Here is a 14551-nt window from a genome sequence, read left to right on the forward strand (position 1 = left end):
TCCGCTTGGATCAGGCAGTCATCCAAATATGGGTATATTTGTATCCCTTAAAGTCTGCAGAAGGCAATTACTGATGCCAGGCATTTCGTGAACACTCTGGGTGCAGTAGATAAGCCAAAGGGCAATGCAGAGAATTGATAACGGGATGAACCTGCAAGAAATCTGAGGTATCTTCTGCAATCTTGTCTGATTGGGACATGCAGGTATGCCTCCTTGAGGTCCAATGTTACCAGCCAAGACTCCTTGCCCAGCATGGGAAGAAGCTGCTGTAATGTGAGCATCTTGAACTTTGGTACGGGTAAATATGTGTTTAAGATGGATAGGTCCAAAATAGGTCTCCAATCTTTGCCCTTCCTTGGTACCAGGAATAGTCTGGAATAAAAACCTTGACCCTGTTCTTGTGCAGGTACCTTTTGAATAGCTTTCATGTCCATGAGATCTGAAATTTGTTTTTGTGCCTCTGCCCTTTGATTGTGTGGCAGGTTTGGCATGCCTTTCATTTTTGGAAGGGTGTGAAAGTGGAATCTGTAGTCTCTGTCTATAATGTCCAGGATTCATTTGTCTTTTGTGACAATATGCCAATTTTTCGAAAATAATGCCAGTTTTCCACCTAAAGGTGCTGCCATTTGAGCCTTGCTTGGCATGCAAAGGGGAAAGTCATTGGGTCTGCTTTCTGAATGACTGTGAACTATCCTCACCCCCTCTAGGTGTAGGTGTTTGCCATTGTCTGCCTCTAAATGATCCTTGAGATTGTCCTCTACCCCTCGGGCGCCTGTATCTACCTCTTTGAGGTCTGTCCGTGGCTGGAAAGGACCAATTTTTTGAAGGCCAATTTCTACTGAAGCGTGGGGGCTGTACCTGTAGGAAATCTTTCACTGTTTGCATTGATTTTGCCTTTTCCTCCATTTTCTTTAATACCTCCTTAGCTTTAACACCAAACAATACATCTTTTTGAAGAGGTGCATGTAGTAATTTAGCTTTGACATGATCTGGTAAGGTTTGCTCTTTGAGCCAAGCATGTCTACGTATGACTGATCCTGTAACAGCAGCACTACATGAGGCCTCTAGAGCATCAAAACCACATTGCAAGGTATGTTTACCCACTTGCTCTGCACTATGCAACAAATCCTGCAACTTCTTCAAGTCTGGTTGTTCAGGTTGTGACATTTTGCTTTTCAACTGAGATAACAAAAACTGTTGATACATTAACATATGGAACTGACAGTTTAATGCCCTCATGGTTAAGGTGGCCGAGGTGTATGCCTTTTCCCCCACCTTTCTAAAGCTCTGGAATCTCTCTCTGAAGGTAATGGATTTTTGGCAGTGGAGGCCTTAATCCCTTGGGACCCTGTGAAATGGTTTCTGGGTCAGCCGCATGGCTTTTGTATAGGAATTGGTGTGAATCAGGAACCCGGTAATACCTGTCAGGCTTGACTGGAGCTGGAGGTAAAGAATCTGAGTTAAGGCTGGCCTCTGAATACACATCATCTAGTATGTCTAAGACAGGAGGTATAGCCAGAGGCCTGTGCTGAGGGAGCAAGAGGAAATCCCTGAGCCTTTTCTTGGAGTCTGAGTACTCTTGGCCTTCCCAGTGGAAGTGTTCCCTCAAGGTATGCAAGGTTTCCCTAAAAGAGTAATCCTCAGAGGGGGGGAGACAGAGGGAATGGACTCCTCCGCATCAGAATCTTCGAAAGGGGAGTAAGAATGTTCCTGGTCCTCAGAATGTTCTGAAGTAATGGAAGCCTGGTCCAAGGAAGGGTAATCTTCCTCCACTCTAGGTCTTTTGTCCGAGGCGGGTTGAGAACCCATGATAAGAGTAATCAAATCCTCAGCCATTTTGAGCATCTGCTTTTTAGGCATGGGGCCTTGAGAGGGACCCTGTGGAGCTTGTCTTTTAGAATGCATGGCTGCTTTAGATTTAGTGTAAGCCTTAATGGAAAAAGAAGAAGGCGGCCTGAAGACACCTTGAGAGGTGGCAGGCCTGTGTTTCCCTGCCAAGAATGGCTTCGGTATCTGTAGTCGGGGTGTGGGCCGAAGAGCCTGCGACCTCGGGCACAGAAGACACCGCTAAAGAAGTGTCATCGGTAGTCAGGGGCTGCGTAGGCGCCTCGCTGAGAACCGGAGCACCTGTAGTCGGCTTTAGCGTGGTGGCGGTAGAAGTCGCGGACCTCGTATGTCGGTCCTTATCTTTGCGTCGTTTACTCAAAACTGGGGTTGGAGTATCCGACGACATGTTGTAATTAAACTTTTTGCCATAATAGTGTTGGGCGAACTCCGCCCGACGCTTAATAGTGCGTCTGTTGAATGTAGCACAAAAACGACAGGCCAAGACGTCGTGGTCTGGGCCTAAGCAAGGAATACAGAGGGAATGGAAATCCTTATGTGGTATTTGCTTCCCACATGAAATGCAATTATTAACTTTGTCTGACATCGGTCTGAGGCAAGAAAAGTTTCCCCAACGGGGTACTTAGCTTTCAAGAAGTCTTCAGTTGAAAAATATTCGTAATCTCAGGAGCTGGCCGACCGGCACTTGCGAACTGCTTCTGCTTCGGGCACCGCGCGGCAAGAAAGACTGAAGAAAATGGCGTCGGCTGGTTCTTTTATACCCCTGTCGCACTGACGTCAGGGAAGAAGCGACGCTGGACCTAGACTTTGGAATTCGGCCGACCGAGGACCCGCCTGATGGCAGGAAAACCCATCTGTTATGACTGCAGCTGTATGCACGATGAACATCTACAGTTCTTTAAACAGCAGGCAAGAGAGGAAACCACATGTGCTACTGGGAAGACGATGCTCAAACCTATAACCCTAGTATTTATCTACTCCAAATTATTTCTTCTACAGTGAGGAGGGCACACACTTGAAAAAGGAGTTCCACCTCCTCTATTTTTACATCCCTGCAAAAATTATACTAACAGCCCTACCAAGCTACCTTTAAATAGTGTTTAATGCTCAATGTCAAGAGTGCACCTCCTGCAATACTCTAACATAAAGGTGTGACTGCTTCAGTCATCATTACGCTGCTTTTCTTAACCGGGTTGCCAGCAAATTAGAATTCCATGTGAACCAGTCTCTCACTGTATACATACATACATACATATAATATATATATATATATATATATATATATATATATATATATATATATATATATATACATACATACACGTGTGTGTAAACACACACATATATACACACAGACACGCACGCACACACACACTAATCAACCCAGTCTTTCTCTTGTGAAAGAGCAGCTGTGCAAAATCTTACCATAACCAAAGATGTCCTCCTCTTCCATGTTGCAGTATTCAAAACCCTTGGGTTACCCCCCTCTGCTTAACTATCTGAATGTCCAGCCAGTAAACAAAAGCTTCTAGTCACTGCTAGGAATGTGGGACGTCTGATGTTGGCCATAGGGAGCGTTGGCCATAAACGTGACATCTGCATGTACCTTTCCTCAGAACTGAATGCCCCAGTCAGACTCCAGTCCCAGGATAGCTGTACAAGTCCTGTGTCATCCAAGAAGGGATTATTTACTTGGAAATATAATTATAAACAGGGGGTAGCAAGGAGGGCTGGAATACTGCAACATTTATTTATTTTATTTTACATTTGTTAACTGGGTAGAGTCCGGCTGCGTAAGTAGCCCGTTTTCAGGGGAGACCTGGGGGAAAAAAATTGCCATAACAATAGTACAAAAAGATTACAAAATGTTTTTTAAAGATTTACAAATAATACACAAAAAGTCTGACAGTTGCCAATAATCACAATTTACAAAAAGAGGAATGTAAAACAAAAAACATTACATTTCCTAAGCCTCACTATAGACAGTAATATGAAACTCATTAGATATACAACTAACAAACATTGTGGTGTTTTCGTTTGGTAGAAGTAAGACAAGAAGATAGCAGAACAGAAAACATTTGATCAAAAGCATGAGAAATTAGCCAGAAGTATTACAGGAGCACAGCCGTTGTTGAGCAAGGTATTCCTTTTGGAGATTTTATGGTAATGGTTATGTTAAGATTTTACACAGCTATTCTCTGCCCTTCTAGTCTCATGTTGCAGTATTCAAAACCCTTGGGTGAGAGCCAAAGCTCAAATGAAAGAAGAGGAGTGTGGTATGGGACTGTTTTCCAAGAAGTCATGCAGGATTGACCTAGCAAATCCTGCTCTAGACCTGGAAATGGGATCTGGTTGGTAGTGTTTGATATCCAGGTAGCTGCCTCTAGAATGGAAGCAGTGTGCAGTCCTTTGAAGAAGGCTCCAGATGAGGCCATGGCTATAGTGGAGAGGGCTTTCATTTTTGAAGCAAGATGTTTGCCATGGTAGGTGTAACAAAAGGATATGGCCCTGAAAATCCAGGCAGAAATGGTCTATTTTGTCACTGCTTTTCCCAGACCTCTGGGGTGAAAGTAAACAATTGCTTTGACCTCCTAATGGACTTGGTCTTGTAAAGGTAGAATCTGAGTTGTCTGTGAACACCAAAGGAATGCAAGACACTCTCACTGTCATTCTGGGGATGTGGAAAAAAGGTGGGAAGGTTAATATATTGGTTCAGGGACAGCTCATTGGCCACCTTGGCCATGAAAGATGGGATGGTCCTCAGCGTCACTCTATCCTTGTGGAAGAGGAGAAAAGGAGGGGTTGTCATGAGGGCCTGGAGCTCTGACACTCTTCTGGCTGATGTCAGGACCACAATTTTCCAAGTACAATGTTTCAGAGAGGCTTTAGATGTTGGTTCAACAGGGGCAACAGTGAGTTTCTCTAAGGCACAGGTCAGGTACCATGGAGGCAGAAGTGGCCTTCTTGGGGTCCTGAGGTGCAGTACTCCCTTAAGGAATAACTTTATTGGCAATCGGGAGGCAAGAGGAGGGTTAAGAGGCAGACAATCCAAAAGACCAGCTAGGTGGGCCTTAACAGAAGAATATGCCAACCCTGCTTGCAACAATTCATACAGATAGGACAGCACTAGCGAAACCTCACCTTGAAATGGGTCAAGCTGTCTTTGTAGACACCACATCGAGAATATTTTCCATTTAGCCATACAAGATCTCCTAGTATTTAGTCTACTGGCCTCCTGCAGGACATAAAAAAACACGTCCTCTGTGAAAAGGTGTCTGAAGGGGATCAAAATTCTGTCACTCACAGAGTTAGATTCAGAGATTCTAGGTGGGGATGGATTCGGGATCCCTTGTCCTGTGTGAGAAGGTCCACTCTGTGAGGTAGCTTGTGATGACTGCTCCTGGCTAAATGCAGGAGGAGGGGGAATCAATGCTGCCTTGGTCAAAAGGGAGTCACCAACAAGATGTTTGGTTTGTCCTTCTGAATTTTCAGTAGGAATTTTGTAGGAGTGGGAAGGGGGGAATGCATAGAGAAACATCCCTTTCCATGAGACAGAGAAGGTGTCTGTTGCCCTAGCTAGGGCGTTGGGTACCCTGGTACAAAAGAGTGGAAGTCTGCTCAGACGGCAGTCAAACATCTCTCTGTGGTGTATTCCACTTGTGGACTATGTCCAGGAACACATCGCTGTGTAGCATGCATTCATAGGATTCTGACACGGACCTGCTGAAGGAGTCTACCAAAGTGTTCTGAGCTGAAGGAATATAGACTGCCTGCAGGGTGACTTCATGCTGGGCCACCAATTCCCAGGCTTGGAGTGTTCACATACTAGAGAACTGTAGTCTTGTCTGTGAACAATTTCAGGGGGGGGTCTTGCTTCAGGATGTGTTGGAAGGCCCTCAAAGCAAATATGATTGCTTTAATTTCTCTGATGTTGATGTGCTCCCACTTGAAGGTGTATGTCCAGGTGCCTTGCACCCTCAAGCTGCCCAGCCCAGGACCAAGGCATCTGTGTACATCTCCTGGACTGGTGGGAGGGGTTGTAAAGGAAGTCTTGGGTTGAGGGAGACATGGTCCAACCCACAGGATCTCCTTCCTTAGGCATGGAAGGAAGGGAATATTGTGGTCTAAGGGGTGAGAGTGTTAGGTCCATGTGGACATCGGGTATCACTGAAGTTCTCTCATGTGCAGTCTTGCCAGTGGCAACACGGGCATAGTAGAAGCCACATGACCCAGGAGTCAGATACTGTCTCGCTGTCATAGCAGTAGTGTGGATGACAGACAGCAGATATACCTTCAGGCTTTCCACCTTTTGGGTTGAAAGGAATGAGTTCATAGCATCTGTCCTTATGCTGCACCCCAGGAAAAACTGGTCCTTAGAGTGATTTAGATTGAACTTGGGGTAATTGATGTTGAAACCCACTGACTGTAGGACAGAAATGACTTTATAGAGTTGGAGGTGTAGGGAACTGGAGCAGTCTGCCTGGATTAGGAGGTTGCCCCGGTATGAAAAATTTAATCCCTTGTACCCTGCAATAGGTTATCACAGGAGCCAGACACTTGGTGAATACCCTCAGAGCAGTAGACAGTCCAAAGGGCAAGGCAGAGAACTGAAAATGCGAGGAACCCACAGAATAACGCAAATATTTCCTGTAGTTGGGTCATATAGGGATATGTAGATATGCATCTTTTATGTCCAAAATGGCCAGAAATGCCACAGGCATTAGCAGCGAGAAGAGAGTCTGCAGGGTAAGCATGCAGAAAATGGGTACTTGTAGGAAACATTTTAAGTTGGAACTAGGAAAAGTTTGGAGTAAAAGACCTTTCCTTTTTCTGACAGAGGGACAGGTTGGATAGTCTCTTGAGAAAGGAGGCTGTCTAAGACTGTCTGGAAAAGGGGTAGCTGGTCTTTGTGTGGCTGTGGGATGCCTCTTAAGGAGGGAGGAGTGATCCAGGTCATAAAATAACCTTCTTCTATAACAGACAAGACCCACTTGTCTGAGGTAATGCTTTGCCAGACTGGAAGACAGTGAGAGAGTCTTAGGGATAGCGAATGGAATCTGGAGGGGTGAAGGTGAAGGCAGGTAGTCACAGACTTCCTGCCCTGTCCTGAAACTGAGGTTTCTAAGCTGAATTCTGAGCAGGCCTGGAAGGAGGCTGCTGCTTTCTAGTGGTCTTTTTGCTCTTAGAATGAGGGGTGGGAGCAGAATGTTTACTAATGAATTGAGTCTTAGTGGGATAATTCCTATGAAATTTAGGGACTGGGGACACGAACAAATGTTTTAGGTCTTGTAATTCCTTCCTCTTTTGCTGGAGGGTTTTAAACAGCTCTGCCACTTTAGCCCCAAAAAGGGCAGAACTGTCCAAGGGTGCATCTAGAAGTTTAGCCCTTATATCATCAGGTAAAAGTTGCAAGTCTTAGCCGTGAACACCTAAGGACACAGGTAGAAGCTACAGGCCTGGCCGAGGCTTCTGCAGCATCACAGCTGGATGTGACTGAATGTCTTATCACTTGAGAAAACAAGGAGATGAGGCTAGAAATTTGAGCCTTAGAAGGAGAGAGTCTGGTAGATCAGCCAAAAGTTTGGAAACCCGAGTCAAAAGGGCCAGGGCATACTTAGACAAGTGTGTCTGGTAATTAACAGCCATAAACGCCAAAGTGGCAGAAGTGTAAACTTTCTTGCAAATGCGTTCCATGGTCTTACTGTCCTTATTTGTGGAAAGGAACAGAGGTGGAGGGAAGTGGTCTGCATGGTTTGGCTGCAGAGACTGAGACAGTACCATGGTCTGCAACTGGGCATTTAATCAGACATTTGGCCCTTTTTGAACCTGTCAGGCCTTTGAGGCACTGGTGGCTGTGAATAGAGGCTGCACTGAATCAGGTTCATAGAGGCTGCATTGAAGGCGTCCAAAAAAGCTGGTAAGACCGGAGGGATGGCAAAAGGTAGAGTGTCCATCTGTAAGAGCTCGTAATACCTCTTCTGAACATCAGACATTTCAGAGGAATCCCACTTAAAAAGACTCTCTCATTTTAGAGATGGTTTCACCAAAAGTTAGGTCATCTCCTGGGGAGTCAGTCTCAGCAGTCGTCCTCTGGGGAAGCATACCCCAGAAGGTGAAAGCATCTGGGAGGCATAGGAAAGGGAGTCCTCTTACGAAGAGTCTGAAGAATCTTCAGCCTGAGGCCTAGGACTAATAAGTGGAGGGACAACCGGATGGGAAGCAGGGAAAGAAGGCTTAAGGGCCATGAAGGCATTAAATAAGCTCAGGGAGAAAGCTTGCCAATCAGGCAGGCTTTCTGAAGGGGAAAGTGACCGGTTTTGCCTTTTGTTTTTTTTTTTGTTTTGTTTTTTTGTTTTTTAGAGAAAGAGCAAGGGTGGGGGGCCTAAGGAGGGCTTAAGTTCTGAGTGTTCTGAAGCAGTGGAAAGACCTGTCTGGACGTCCATTGCAAGCCGGGGTTCCCTCTTGTCAGTGCCCAGCATGTGTGAAACCTCCACCACCCTAGGTTCTGCAGCCTCCTGAACTGTACCAGCTATACCTAACTTGGCAGTTTCTGTACATTCCTACAGGTGAACTTCAGCCACAGGAGGAACATCGGGTGGAGGAGATGCAGCAGTAGTTCCAGGCCTGGAGACTTTGGACTTCTGTTTTGTGGCTTTAAGGTCTAACTAGACGGCACTTCCATAGCCAGAACCAGACGTTTAAGACAATGGTTTTCTAAACAGATGTTTAGGGCATGCAAATGGCTGCAGAGTGTCTTAGGAACGAAGCAGAAAAGGCAGAAGTTGTGGGCATCCTTATGAGGGAGCTGACGTCTGTACCTGCATTTTCTTTTCCTGGATGACATGAACTTAAACAGGCATGCAGTGACCAAAAAGAGAATACAAAAAATGGCCCTAATGGGGTACTTATCTTTAAATAAGAAGATCCAACGGCAGGAAGAGCTGACGTTCAGCTGGTGATAGAGAAGTTCTGAGGAAAGGTACATGCAGACGTCACTTTTATAGCCCACACTCCCTACAGCCAATGTCTGACGTCCCACGTATCTGGCAGTGACTAAAAGCTTTTGTATACTGACCAGACGTTTGGGTAGCCAAGCAGAGGATAACCCAAGGGTTTTGAATACTGCAACAAGAAAACAGAAGGACATTAACTAATTTTGCCTCCCCTTTCAAACAATCAGGCTATTTTTGCCTTATCAGAAGCACTACCTCCATGTGTATCCCTTAAATTGAAAATGGGAACAAACAAATACATTTTAGTATATAAATTGCAAACTACAAAAACTATATGCAAGTCAAGCCAAATCATCTTAGAACACTATCTGCTTTCTTTCAGCCTTTCAAACCAAAGGCTAATGCCTTACATCAGGATCTGTCCCCTTTATTCCATCTGTACAGCTATGTTATGATACAATACAATTATGTCATTAACTAATCATAACTGCAAACAATGAAGTATCGTCACCACTGAGTCCAAACTTTACAGATTTCTGCCACTGGTAGAGTGATAGACCTTGCCAGAGATTCAGATTTTTGCCTCCCCCTCACCCACTACTGACCTCACGCCACCACATCATGGTATAAAGAAAAATCTACGGTCAGATTGTCATCTGATCCTTCGTTCCCTAGCTCAGGATCACAAGATTTTGCAATTCTACGAAGTTTGCCTTGGAGAAAAGCTAGCAAAAATGCTAGAGCCACAGTGATATCAACAGGACTTGTTGGTAGGACAGATTTTGCGTCCCAGAGACTCCCTCATCTATGGAAAACACTCCATCAACACATCAAGCAGAGTACCACCCCTTTACCCCTTTTTAACCTCAACCTGGATAACTGGATGGGAAACAGAAAACAGACCCCTGGGATTCCACCCATGTCCCTGCTGGACAGGGGCATTGGGTGCTTATTTGTCCAAACATGGGCTACACTCTTGGCTAGGCTTATAAGGGCCTCATGGCCAATAGCCTAGTAACCTCCTATGATCCTATACTACACTTGTAGGTCCCCTAGCCTCTGTATTCAGTATCAGGCAGAGGCTTGTATAATCATCACTAAAAGATGAGAAGAATGGAAAATCAAACTGATGCAAAATAACTCAGAGGGAGTGACTAGACTGGTTCCCCCATTCCAGTCCCATATTCCACTGGAAAGGGAAGGAAAGTAGGAAACTGAACTGCAGCAGGGACTACACTTCAACATCTAACTATGGTAATGCTGCTGGCAAAAATGTATTATGCTCCTCATGTGAGTCAATACTGCAGTTATAACTTCAGGGATAACTCCCAGAGCTTTCCCTTCCATTCTTTAAGTGGCTGGTAGCCCTGTGTATGAAGGCAATATGCCATTTAGGACTGCCACTGTAAACCTATCTTTAGGTCCAGACGTCCTCAGACTAAGTACAGTTGTGTACACATCCCATTGAGTGTATACACTGTTGCAGTCATCACTTGTGGGTTATCCCTGCTGGGTAGCCCTTGGTCGGCCCGAATACCAGAGTCAAGCTTTTACCCTGCGCCATCTACTGTCGCCTGTGGACTGACATGAGGTCATCAGTGGTATAAAGTAGAGCAGCCAGCACCATTACATCAGTTTTTCTTGCCCTAACCTGTCAGAGCCTTTTGAAGGAAATGTTTTAGAGAGCATCCGATGGCTCAAGGCCACAAGAATGACAGTTAATCTCCATAAAGGATAAGATTAAGGGGAAAGGTGAGAGGGAAAATAGGACTGCAACAGTGAATACACTCAACCATCTACATTTATGGTAATTCTACACAACTGTACTATGATCTTCGTGTTTCACTGTTGCAGTCATCACTTGTGGGAGGGATTGCCAAAGCTGATGAGGAGGATGAAAGCATGAAATTCCTAGGATTGAGAGGAGGATGGAAGTATGAAATTCCTAGGATTGAGACAGCATGCCTTGTAGGACTACAGAGGCAAAGTCTGCCCGAGTACTAGAGAACAAAGGCAGGTGGTAGTGTTTGGTGAAGCTGTGGACCTTGATCCTAGTGGCAGTTTTCAGGATGTCCCTGGTGGGTACTCCTCTAAGGAAGGTAGTGGAAGTAGAGGCTGCCCTAGTGGAATGTGTTCTGATAGATTTAGGAGGAGCTTTTCCATGAAAAGTAGCAGAATTGTATGCAGTGAGATACCCATTTTGAAATGGCCTGTTTGGAGATAGGCTTCCCCTCTTTCCCTGGAGCAAAGCCAACCAACAGTTGATCCGTCTTCCTAATGGACTTTGTTCTGTCCAGGTATCTTAACTGTCTGTGCACATCCAGTGTGTGCAAAATTCTCTCCCCTTTACTCTGAGGGTTTAGAAAAAAGGTGGGGAGATGTATAGCCTGGTTTAGGGTCACATCTGATACTACCTTTGGCATGAATGAGAGATTAGTCATGAGAGAGATCCTATATGCATGGAAGACAATGAAGGGTTCAGTGGCCATGAGTGCTTGAAGTTCTGACACCCTTCCAGCTGAAATAGCCAAGAGGAAGGCAGTCTTCCAGGAAAGGTGTGTTTTAGGTCTGCTGATGCAGCTGGTTCAAAGGGAGGCAATGTCAGTTTTTCTAAGACCTAGTTCAGGTCCCATGCTGGAATGGGTGCCTTTCTAGGGGGCCTAATGTTAGATACACCCTTGAAAAACTGCTTAATCAAAAGGTGAGAGAAGATGGGCTGTTCAACATGAAAGTGTGCTAAAATGGCTGAGGTGTGGATTTTAATGGCAGTAAAGGAGAGGACCTTGTTAAGTAGCTCCTCTAGGTAGTCCAGAATAACTGGGAGGGATGGCTGTGACCTGCTGTGAACTTTGGATAGGCACCAGATGTTGAATCTTTTTTATTTCTCTGAGTTAAGATTTTTCTGGTGCTGGGCCTTCTGGCTACCTTAATAATGTCTAGGAGCTGCTTGCTCAACTGTGGATTATCCCCGGTACCTGGGGGATAAGACATGCAGAAAGTTTAAGAGTGTGCAGCTTTGGATGCAAAATGTCCCCTCTTGGCTTGTGTCAGGAGGGCTGCAGTTAACGGCAGGGGCCTGTAAGGTTCCTTGGTCAAGCTGAGCAGCAAGGGTTACCAATGTTGCCTGTGCCAATATGGTGCTATAAGGATGGCTTTTGGTCCTTCCTGCCTTATTTTGAGCAGTACCTTTGGGAGTAAGGACAGGGGGGGTGGGGGAATACATCATTGAAGAGACTGGTCCACTGGAATGAGAGAGCATCCTCTTTCCAAGCTAGGGGGTGGAAATCCCTGGCGCAGAATCTGTGCAGCTGACTGCTGTGTTGTGAGGCGAAGAGGTCCACCTCTGGTGTCCCCCAGGCCTGGGTGACTTGGAGGAATGTCTCCTGACTTGGAAGAATGTCTCCTTTTGGAGTTTCCACTAATGGGGGTCTAAGTAGTTTTTGCTTAGATGGTCTGCTAGGGTGTTTTTTTACTCTTGGGGTGTACTGGGCTATCAGGTGTAGGCCCATGGAGGAGGCTGTCTGCCAGAGGCTCATGGCTAGTCAGCAGAGAGTGTAGGAGTGTCCCCCCCCCATGCTATGGGTAAATTTGGATGTTTTGCTGTCTGCAGAAGGCAACCACTGGGGCCAGGCATTTTGCGAAGACCATGGGAGACGTACATAAGCCAAAAAGTAGCACAGAGAACTGAAAGTGTTGTGAACTTGCTCTGAAGCGTAGGTATTTTCTGCAGGACACCCTTATGGATATATGAAAGTAGTCATCCTTTAGGTCTAGAGTGGCTAGCCATGTATTTTTTCCCAGCACTGGTAAAAGTTTTTGAAGAGTTAGCATTTTGAATTTTGGGACCTCTAGGAAGGTGTTTAGAATGGACAGGTCAAGGATGGGTCGCAAAGTGCCTTCTTTTCTTGGCACTAGGAACAGTCTGGAGTAAAAATCTTTTCCTGCTTGCTCCTGTGGCACAGGCTCCACTGCCCCTTGAGCATGGAGTATGTGCACTTGTTTTAATGCTTCTGCCCACTGATTTGGAGGTAGATTTTGGTAAACGTTTAAGGTTGGGACTTGTTGGAAGGTAAATTTGTAGCCCTGAAAAAACGATTTTTAATACCCATTGGTCCTTTGTTACAGACAGCTAATTTTGTTTGTAAAGGGATAGCCTTCCTCCTAACCTCTGATGGGAAGGGGAGTGGGCGTCATTACACGTTCTTAGAGTAGTGAGTGGACTTAGAAAGTACAGTTGTGTACACTTACCATAAATGTAGATGTTCGAGTGTATTCACTGTTGCAGTCATCACACTTGGGTTATCTGCCTGCAGGTAAGCCCTCAGTCGGCCCGAACACCAGAGACTTAGTATTTCTGTGTCGGTTGCTGTCACTCCAGGACTGACGTCAGGTCGTCAGGGGTATACAAACAGGCATCCGACGCCATTACATTGGCTTTTCTTGCCCCAAATGTCAGGAGCCCCCCAAATAGGGAGCTAAGTTATGGTGGAAAATACACCACTAGTAAAAAGTAAATACCAAAAGCACTGTATGGGATGAGTAATACAGATAGAGAAGGAGAGAGAGAGAGAAAAAAGTACAGTTTTGTACCTACCATAAATGTAGATGTCCGATAGGTATGCATCTGCAGTCATAACATATGGGTTTGTCCTGCCTCAGGCAGCCCTTCAGTCGGCCGGATTCCAAAGTCTGGGTCTGGCCTCGGCTGATGTCACACTTTCCCCGACGTCAAAGCTTCTGGGGTATAAAGGCATCAGCCGACACCATTTTCCTCAGTGTTTCTTGCCCCAGATGCCAGGTGCCCTAATTCCAAACAGTAGCAAACAAAATATATATATACATATATACATACAAACAAATACACCATAATAGATTCCCCCAGCTAGCTGAAAGAGGGGTAAGCACCCTAGGAATACCACAGAGGGGAAGGAGGGTGGGTAATCCTGACTGCAGATGCATACCTATCGGACATCTACATTTATGGTAGGTACAAAACTGTACTATGTCCCTTCAAGGATGCATCTGCAGTCATAACATATGGGTAGAATACCATAGCCAAACTGGGGGAGGAGGTACTAAGATAATGATGGTGTAGTTAAGATCCCCTGTAAAACTGCAGTTGCAAAACCTGCTCAGGATCTGGATATAAAGGTAGATTGTAATGCTTGGCAAATGTATGCACGGAGCTCCAAGTAGCAGCTTCTAAAATGTCCTTGGTAGCCACCCCTCGTAGGAAAGCTGTAGTGGTGGCTGTGGCTCTTGTGGAGTGAGGCCTGATATTTTCAGGAGTTGTCTTTCCATGAAAAGAGTAGCAGAATCAAATGCAATTTCCTATCCATTTTGAAATTGTCTGTTTGGAAATTGCTTTTCCTTGCACTCCCGTTGCATATGCTACCAAAAGTTGGTCAGTTTTTCTGCTGGTTTTAGTTCTGTCCAGATAGTAGCGTAGTTGTCTGTGTACATCCAAGGTGTGCAATAGTTTTTCCCCCCTGTTCTGTGGGTTAGGGAAGAACGTAGGCAAATGAATAGCTTGGTTCAAGGATACCCTGGATACCACCTTTGGCATGAAAGTAGGATTGGTTCTCAGAGACACTCTATCCTGGTGAAAAATAAGGAAAGGCTGCACTGCCATTAGTGCCTGTAACTCGGATACTCTTCTTGCTGAAGTGATTGCTAGAAGGAAAGCAGTTTTCCAAGATAAGAACTGTAAGTCTGCTGATGCTGCTGGTTCAAAAGTGGGTAGTGTTAATTTT

General features: G+C 45.4%; 1 protein-coding gene across 13 annotated transcripts in view; it reads right to left on the reverse strand.

The window, feature by feature from the left end:
• Positions 1-14551, reverse strand: part of ZC3H18 (zinc finger CCCH-type containing 18) — a 2225788-nt gene that overhangs the window by 1770881 nt on the left and 440356 nt on the right. The gene's annotated exons all lie outside the window — the stretch shown is intronic.

The sequence above is a fragment of the Protopterus annectens genome, chromosome 8.part1 (assembly GCF_019279795.1).
Source record: "Protopterus annectens isolate FY-2018-M chromosome 8.part1, PAN1.0, whole genome shotgun sequence".
Taxonomy (NCBI): Eukaryota; Metazoa; Chordata; order Ceratodontiformes; family Protopteridae; genus Protopterus; species Protopterus annectens.